This window comes from Oreochromis aureus, linkage group 8, assembly GCF_013358895.1.
Source record: "Oreochromis aureus strain Israel breed Guangdong linkage group 8, ZZ_aureus, whole genome shotgun sequence".
In the NCBI taxonomy this organism is placed as follows: domain Eukaryota; kingdom Metazoa; phylum Chordata; class Actinopteri; order Cichliformes; family Cichlidae; genus Oreochromis; species Oreochromis aureus.
The window spans coordinates 18,674,639-18,684,266 of NC_052949.1; positions in this window are offsets into that span (position 1 = coordinate 18,674,639).

A 9,628-nucleotide genomic window follows, 5' to 3' on the forward strand; every position below is an offset into this window, starting at 1 on the left:
TCGTCTGCAGTTACAGTCCAACACAGACTGTAATTCTTACCTATGCTCCTCTTGTAACCATATTAGCAAGTGGTGAAGTAAATAGCTGCTTCTCCTTTTGCCCCGCCCATTGCTTCATTATTAACTGTGTGCTGCTTGTCAACGATACATTAATCAACTTGTCTGTTTTACGTGTTTATTAAAGGTAATCACTTTGCAAAATTTTCTAACTGGTAGTTCATGCTGCTTCTATATCTTTATCATATATAAATAAAAATGGGTTTTTATGTATAATAACAGGCAAAGCTATCAACTGTAAGCCAAAAAACACTTTTTTTAAGGATTTAAGTAAGTAAGTAAGTAAGTAAAATTTTATTTATATAGCACATTTCTAGATAAAAGATCACAAAGTGCTTCACAAGGTATTAAACTTTTTTTAAAGTTTAAGACAGAAATGTTAAGACATTATGAGAACTTTTGTACAGCTGCCATGGATCTCTGTTTGATCCGAGAGCCTAAACGGCCCTTGCTTTTCTCACAACCTGAATATTTTCAGGTTCATTCTTTACTTTATCATAGTCAAACGTTTTAAGGAAGGCCAGTATGTTACTGAGAAACTCACATTTCAGAATCAAACTCAAAAACAAGATTTTCAGTGTGTTCATCTTCAGACAAACTGTCACAGTACTCGGTCTGGGGACCCAGGGTTTGTGTTTTCTGTTTTTTTTAAAAATTCTTTGATTTAGTGTTATTCATGTCATACTCTTTTTTCTGAGTTATTTTTTGTAGTTTCTAGAATTTAGGTTGTGTTTCTGTGCCACCCCTGTGTTCTTTCTTTCACATCTAGTCATCCTCGGTTCCAGTGTCAAGTCCGCATCTCAGTCTGTCTCATGTTTCCTGTTTTATTTTGATAGTTCCTTGTCTGATGTGTAGCATGTTCAGTTTTGAACATGCTACACACCAGTAGTGTATGTTTGTTGTCATGAGTTTGTTTTGGAGTTTGTTTCTACAGCAGTAAAGCTGCCTTCCTTTGTTCATTCTGTTGTTCGGAGTCCTGCGTTTGGGTCCCCATTCTGCCTGCTACAGCACTGGACATGACACAAACAGACAGTATGCATTATTTTGATGCCATTGCCATTATATTATATATCTGGATCACGTTTGTTATGCAGAGAGATGTGGAATGGAAAACAGCAGCCATCACTCTGACTTGACTGAACAGAGAACAACACCCACACACAGCAACTTCCAAATTGGCAACCTATCTTCTTCTATTAAGTTTTATTGGCGATTGGCAAACAACAAAATGGTGCATTACCACCACCAACTGGTATGGAGTGTGGACTGGATCGTTGCTCAAAAAACAACAACAACAACAACAACCCTCAAATCCTCCCAAACCATTTTCTCTCTTTTAAAAACTAGAATAAGGCCTGATAACGTTCACTTCTTGAGTCCTTTTGCAGTAAGTCAATAAACTACTCCTATTCCTAATCAAAACTCCTACTCTTGCCAACCCATTTCATTTAAAACAGCTGCATTTGAGGTGGTGTTCCTCTTTACTGCCAAGAAAAGATGGACTCCACAGAGGATTGAGCTGGATAACTTACAAACATTTTGCTTCTATCTTGGTGCACAGAGGTGTGTTTAGCACTCATTTCACATTTTAAAAAAAAAATCCACCATAGGTGAGATGGGGCAGGACTTAGTGCTTCCTGGCAATGTTATCCTGAGAGTTATGCTACTAAAAACAACGAAAAAACTTGACACCACAATTGAAGCATTGATTATGCTGCTTTCATTGTTTGTTTCACTGATCACTTTCTTACATTACAAAGTCCAGTATATTTCACTATTGGTGTATTTGCTGTAGTGGGGTCAGAGGCACCCTAAGAGCAGAAAAAGGGTGAACAAAGGAAGAAAAACTACCAAATCATCACATATGTATTCGTTTTCCTTTAATATTCAACTCCATATCTACTGATTAATTCTGCATAGACTATAACATGTAAGTAGTGTTTTCGATATCGCTGCATTTAGATTTTACATCATTTCCATGTTCATGCTTTTTTTCTTCTCAGGTGAAATGATAGTAGATTAGTGACACTGAGAAAGACTGAATTCATAGTTTGCAGAAAAATGACAAAATGTTTGCACTGTGTAACACTTTTTTTAAATTGTTGATGCATTTTAAACACATACTAATATTTAAGAGATCATCATTTTGACTGCATAAGTTCCTTTTAGCAGTGAGTTTCACTATCTGTCATGGTTAGGCTGTGTGTAGGCAGGAAGAGGACCCAAACGCAAACTCACGGGAAAACAGGACTGAACTCAAAATACAGCTTTATTGCTGACAAAAGATAACAGCGATACAAAATAACATGAAACTAAACTGGGAAGTACTAAGGAACTGAGTTACGAGGAAACACACGGAGGGGCACACAGTCAGGGAGAACACGACACAGAACTGAGGGAGACGCAGACCTAAATACACAGAGGGTTAACAAGGGAAGTGGGAGCACACGGGGAACACAGGTGACACTGATAATCAAAACAAGACATGGCAGGAGTAAACGCAACACTGACGGGAGACTGTCAAAGTAAAACAGGAAGTACAGAGGTTCAGACAGGAGGAGCAAGTGCACGACATAACGGGCTGGGGAAAGCATGAGATAAAACACAAGGAGGGGAAACGAGGGTCTACAGATACATAGAGGAGCACACAGGGGGTAATCAAATAAGGGACATCTTAACAGAACCTGCATCAACAAAGAACAAAATACACGAAAACTAAGAATACTGGGCCAACATGGCCCAGGACCATGACACTATCTGATCATCACGATGTGTAATGACAAAGTAGATTCAGGAAGCTATACAGCATCAAGTAGTAAGAGCTGAAAGATAAAAGCTTCATATGAATCTCAAATGACACACATATTTTGAACTTTATAAATTCCTTTGTTTTCCTAAGATAACCTTGAACTAGCTACATGGTATTATAACAATAATAATTTCTTTGATCCTGGGATCAGAGGTCCTCGGATATTACAGCTCAATGTTAACTTTATCACTTCTGGTCTCTTTTATTGGCAAGTGACTAACTAAATAGTTACTTCTCCTTTCGGGCCTTGAGATCTTTCACCTCTATCTGCTTATTTCATGTTTATTAGTGCTAGTTAAATTTGGTGCCATTATTAGCTTATATTTTTTATATTTGTCATATTCATTTCATATTTTTCATATTTTTAAAAGATTTTAAAATTATTTTGGTCTAATGGCTTCTTAGGAAACTAGACTGTCTGGTTTACTCTCTTCGGCTGGTTTCTCCGACACTGCGGTGAAACTTGTTAACTTTTTTTTGTACAGTCTCAGCAAGCAGTAATATTTATAGCTTCCTTATGGTTGACATCTGTAAGCTGTTTATCAGTTCCTCCTTTTTGTTCGTGCAATGCATCATAGCAGGGCTCACTACCATCTTGTAAACTTATCCTTTCACTCTTCCTAGTCCCTTTCTGTCACTCCACCTTGCCTGTACCTCTCATCTGTACTGTCCGTTGCTTTGAATGATCACCCCCAGATATTTAAACTTATCTTAGATCAAACGGTTCAAAATTGAGGACGAGAGTAAAAACAACCATGGTCCAGAAGAGCTTGGTCAAACAATTGATTTTAATGAACACACGCGTGGGGAGATGTACACTGCACAACATCAGCTGTAGATCTCCGCCCAATAATACACAAGACAATCGTTTTATAGCATCAGGGTATGTTTACCGACGCCCCCTCATACGTCAAACAAATACCAGACATGAAGAAGTTTCAAAACCACAAATGCTCTGTTAACAACCTTTAACACAATTAAAAAGAACTTCGTCTTCACGGCAGGTGCTTCCTGTCGCCACCGGACACCCGCTTGTCTCTCTGGAACATCAAGCGCACGTTCTGCAACAAACGGTACTTTTGCAGGCACAATTTGCAGTCACACACAAAATATGATTAAACTTTCACCTATAAATGATTCTCTCTAACTGAGTGTGTGTGTGGGTGTGTGTGCTAACCACAATTGCACCCTATTTCACCTCGCTGACTAGCTCCTGACCTCTCACCAGACAGAGAGACAGAAGCCACTCTCATATATGTAATAACCGAACTGAAACTATGTATATGTAATCTACTGAATAAATGTTTTAATCAAGAACCTCTACTAAAAGCTTAATCAAAAGATATAAATGAATAAAAGATAATAAAGAATAACCTGGTTATTCAAATAGCATCATCCAAACAGCTCCTCAAAATAACTTGCACTTAGACTCTTCTTTCGGTTTCACTTTTGCAAAGCATGCAGTTTCCTGTCTTATTTTGGCACAGGCTATACTCAGCGTTAGGCCTTTCTTTTACAATGCAATCTGCATATAAACATTTAAGATTATATAAGCATTCAAAAGCATTTAAGATTATAGATTCAACTGAACAGTTTAAAGTGGTTCTCACTGGACCTGTAATAAAGGCTAATATGATACCAGTATGTTTGAACATCTGAATGCAATATCAATATTAATTATTAATGCCATGGTAATATGAACAATAGCAGTAAAATAATTTCCCTGATCCCAACAGCCACGGGTAGGATTTGAACCTGTGTCAACCAGTATCAGGTGAGCTGCTTATCTCAGTGAGCCAAATCAGTTTGCATTCCGAAAAGAGATATGATGAGAGAAAAAATGAGCAGGGTGCAGAACAACCTGAACTGTCTACTGAAAAAGGTGAAGAAGCTGAAATCATAAAAACTTTGCAGAATTGTATTAAATTAGCAGAAATATTAAACAACCAAAACAGTCTGCTAAAAAAAGCTGAACAAGCTGAAGTTCCATTAAAAGTAGTAGTTGCTGAAAAATGAGAAACTGGCAGAACATGTAGACAAGCAAGAAAGCAGTAGATAAAGTAAACTGAACAGCCAGCACATACACTACAGGTGTGCTGTCTACTGAAAAGAGGTGAAGAAGCTGAACATTCTGCTGAAAAGAGGTGAAGAAGCTGAATGTTCTGCTGAAAAGAGGTGAAGAAGCTGAACGTTCTGCTGAAGACAGGTGTAGTAGCTAAAGTCCATATTAGAAAAGTTGCTGAAATCATAAAAACTTTGCAAATTGTAATAAATAGCAGAAATATTGACCAAGCAAAACAATTAGCTGAAAAAAGGTGCACAGGTTGAAGTTCCATCAGGTTGAAGAGTCTGATGAAAATATGTTGCTATGGGCTTCAAACCTGGGCCTCCCGCTCTCAGAACGGCTGCTCAAGTCTAGGTAACACTGATGAGATCTCATCCACAGCCCTCCTCCTGGGCAGCTCTAACTCTAGTCTGCCTCCATAGGTGCCAGATAGTTTTAGGTATTTAGCATCTAATGTTGGAAATATTGTATTAAAGCCTTTTGTGGGTGTGGTCAAAGGAGTTTGCGAAGAAAAGCGTCTAGACTTCTTTAAGTTGCTTGAAGACTTTTCACCTCTCATCCGAGAAACTTCTTCAGTTCTAAGGTCAAATGGCTGAGAGTCCCAGATTTAAACCCAGTGGGAGTATCCCCCGAAAGAGGGACAAAGGACCCCCTGGTGATCCTCTAATCACATGAGCCAAGGTTTGAAAACGGGTGTGGGACCTAATCAGCCAGGGTTTCGGGTGAGCTCATTGTGAAACCTGGCCCCACCTTGTCATGTGAATTCCTGAGGTCAGATGGCCCAGGATGTGAGTGGGCGTTAAGGCGTCTGGGGAGGGAACTCAAAACTGGATTATAGATGGCAGACAGTTGGTGTCGTAAACCACCGCCTCTGTTCAAAGATGGTCGCTCACAGTGGACATAGATGGCCTCTTTCACTCCTCTTTCAAACCATCTGTCCTCTCTGTCCAAAATGTGAACATTGGCATCCTCGAAAGAGTGACCTTTATCCTTAAGATGCAGCTGGACTGCTGAGTCTTGTCCTGTGGAGGTGGCTCTTCTATGTTGTGCCATGCGCTTGTGAAGTGGCTGTTTGGTCTCTCCAATGTAGAGGTCTGGGCATTCCTCGCTGCACTGTACAGCATACACCACGTTGTTAAGTCTGTGTTTTGGAGTTTTGTCTTTCGGGTGAACCAGTTTCTGTCTGAGTGTGTTGCTGTGAACTTTCACAGACATTTTGTGGGTGTGATTTCAACAAAACACTATTTTAATCCCATAGTATAATATTTGCATTTTCATCTTGGATTTTAAACATCTTTTCTTCCCTGGCAGCTCCAGGCCCTTCGCATTACATTTAATGAATCATCTTTAATAAACTGTGCTTCATCAGCATGAATATCCCATATTTGTCAATCTGTAATAAAACTGTGGTTTGTTACTGCAGAGGAGTAATTCCCCAGAGAGCCGCAGATCGTTCTTACGTTCTTACTATTTTAATTTCTCTCTCTTCACCGTGTGTCAGGTTCAGTAACTTTCTGAGATCTCTGGCTCTGCTGTACGACTCTTTTCAGGTATGTGGGTTTAAGCATCAAAATAATATTGGGATAGTATATTCTTTAAAAAAAAAAAAATCCAAATTGGGTTTTGCTACTGTTGGAAGGCTTCAGGACCTTTGGTGCTCTTGCATTGAGTGAAGACACTGTGTTACCTATAGCAGCTTGCAGGTGCTGTGGAGGCACCTGTCTGTGAAATACAACATGTGACAACTGTACAGCTATAACCATCCATCCATGGAGGCTATCCCAGCCCTGCGACAGACTGGTGACCTGTCCAGAGTGTACCCACCTCTCGCCCTATGGTGCTGTAGCTATAACTAGATGGACTAAATTAAGTGATGCAGATTGAAATGTATATATTGCTAGACATGATTTTTGATGGCCTAATGGACTGCAACTTAAGAAAACACCAGCAATAAGAAAAATGCTGCAAAAGCACACAAAACACAACGCAAATAGGAAAAATGAAAAAAGAAATAGGAAAAAACAGATTTCCAAAAGCACAAGGGAAGTGTTTCTGGGGAGACAATAACCCAACGGACCAGTTGCAGGAACCAAAATATGCTAAGAATTGGATGATCTATCGGTTTTGTGAGGAAAGAAAAGATGAGAGGTAAGTGTGTTAGCCTAACTATTAGCCTAAAAATCCGTCATCAGTATTATATGAATCATGATAAAACACGCCTACCATGTTTTGGGTTCCTGTAACTGGTCCATCGGGTTATTGTCTCCCCAGAAACACTTCCCTTGTGCTTTTGGAAATCTGTTTTTTCCTATTTCTGTTTTCGTTTTTCCTATTTGCGTTGTGTTTTGTGTGCTTTTGCAGCGTTTTTCTTATTGCTGGTGTTTTCTTAAGTTGCAGTCCGTTTGGCCTCTCAGGGCCACTGTACAACAGCAAATAAAAATTACAAATTAGCCCTGTGCTTTTAAAAGGGGAAGTGGGCAAAACTGAAAATTTGGTTACTAATTTTTGTAGCAAAAGATTTTTATTTTGGAGTTTCACTTGATGTGCAATCTTACTGACTGACAATTATTTTATTACAAGAAAATGCGCACATTTGTCTGGTCACATGCACAAAATGTTCAGGCTGTGCATGTTATGTATTTGTATTGTGCTTTACCATAATAAAGTTAAATGTAAAACCGAAATAAAGTCTAAAGTATTTGTTTGTGCTTATGTTTTCAATTGAGCACCATCATGCAAAATATCTTGAAATTTGAATCTTGATAGGATAAACCCTTTGCAATTGAGCCGTCCGATGGGCATTTAATTTCACACAAATTACTCAAATCTTTCATAACTATCACTGATGTACTGTCAGTACTTTCAGTCAGCTGAGTTGAGTTCTTCCTAGGTGTATGTGACACTTCTTAATATTACCACAAGATGGAGCCATCATGTCATACATTAGCCGGAGGTTAACACAATGAAGCCTGGAACCAATAATTTTGCAATTATTTGCTGGGATTGATGCAATGTTATGTAAAAATAGTGGGATTTAAAAAAGACATTTTGAACTGGAAGATACAAACTCAGACATTTTAAATGCCCCAAACTGTTGACATATTTTCCAGATGACTGACTAATGACTCTGCTAATGAAAAAGTATTGATATCAATTATAAAACATTTCAGGCAGAAAATCCAATTAGACTTATTGAATGTAGATGACAGAGTGTTCATTATGTGAATACTTGTAACTTAAACCTTCATTTGTCTTAAAGGCACAGAAAATATGGGTTGTCCAAACTGAGTATAGTATAAAAACACGCAGTGAAAATAAATACATTTGAAATTAAAAAAAAGATGTTTATGCACTTAAAGTATAGAGTTACAATAACAAAATAAAATAAAATGAACTCTAATATATTTATATTGCCCACCAGGCAGTGAAGTAATTGGTCAGTCTTTAGTGTAATTTACCAAGCTGCTGCGGTGCAGAGAAGTACTGCTACTGAGTTTTATGTTTAAATTAAGCCATCTAGTTACAGACGGTATAAAAAAGATTTTGGTCCTGTTGCTTTGAAATTAATTCAATGTGTAGAAGGAGTTAGAAAAAAAAAGTTCATCTTTAGGCAGATCTTTTGACATAACAGTCACAGATTAGTTATTTGTGTCTTCAGCTGTAACCACACTGGGGCTCCTAATAAAAGCTTATCAACAACTGCAAGTCAGACAGCTAAAGCAATAAAATGTGATAAATCAGGGTGATACTATTAGCAGATGTTGAAAGATGTGCTTTTCTTTCAGGAAAACGAAATGCAAATTGCAAATTGCATCTGTGACTGTCGATCAGTAAAAGTCCTTAGATAGTTCTAGTTTCCCTCCATTTGATCCTCTTATCAGATTGTTGAGAGTATTTGAAGGAAGCTTGTAAATGTTTAAAATTATTGCCGTAACACAAAGTCACAAACGTCAGAATCATCTGCAAACTTCTGTGGCTCTAGATTAATAAAAGGGGTAATATTATGTATTTCAATATCTGCAACACAATTTACACTGTTTAGATAAAAACAGTGAAGCATGCAATTCAAAATGTAAGAAGGTGAAGAAAACCTAACAGGAATAACACAAAGCCATATAAGGGAGCATCCCTGGCCTCCCGAGGGTTTTGTCAGTTTAACAGCTGTTGAACGCTAGAGGCATGAAGCAGTAATTTAAGCATTTCTTCTAAAATGCTGCATCAGCTAGAATGCTTTCAATTCAAAATTTAAATTTCTGCTTGCAGACACTGCCTCAAAAACTCTATCACATATTCTTGAATAATCACTGACTAATAACATTAGCTACATTGGGTGCTGAGTAGGAAGGGTTATTTTCATGTTGCCAATTAATCATCTCATCACTATTTAAAATGCTTTTTGTAGCGCTGAACTGCACAAAGTATTCTCTGAGAAACTTAATATACATGCTGGACTTATCTGTCTCTTACTGCGCATGCACACAGCTGCCAAGCGTTAACTTCTTTGTAATTTTATTTCCTGCATCAGGGTTATTTTAAACAGCCCAGTCTACTTGCCATGCATGAGCTTTACTGTTCACCACTTACATGTTGTTATCATGGTGCAAGGAACTGTACTCAGTTATACCAGCTTTTGACATTATAAAGAGTTAAAAAAACAACAATTGTTTCAATATTTTGTGAAATAGGTATAGGTTTGT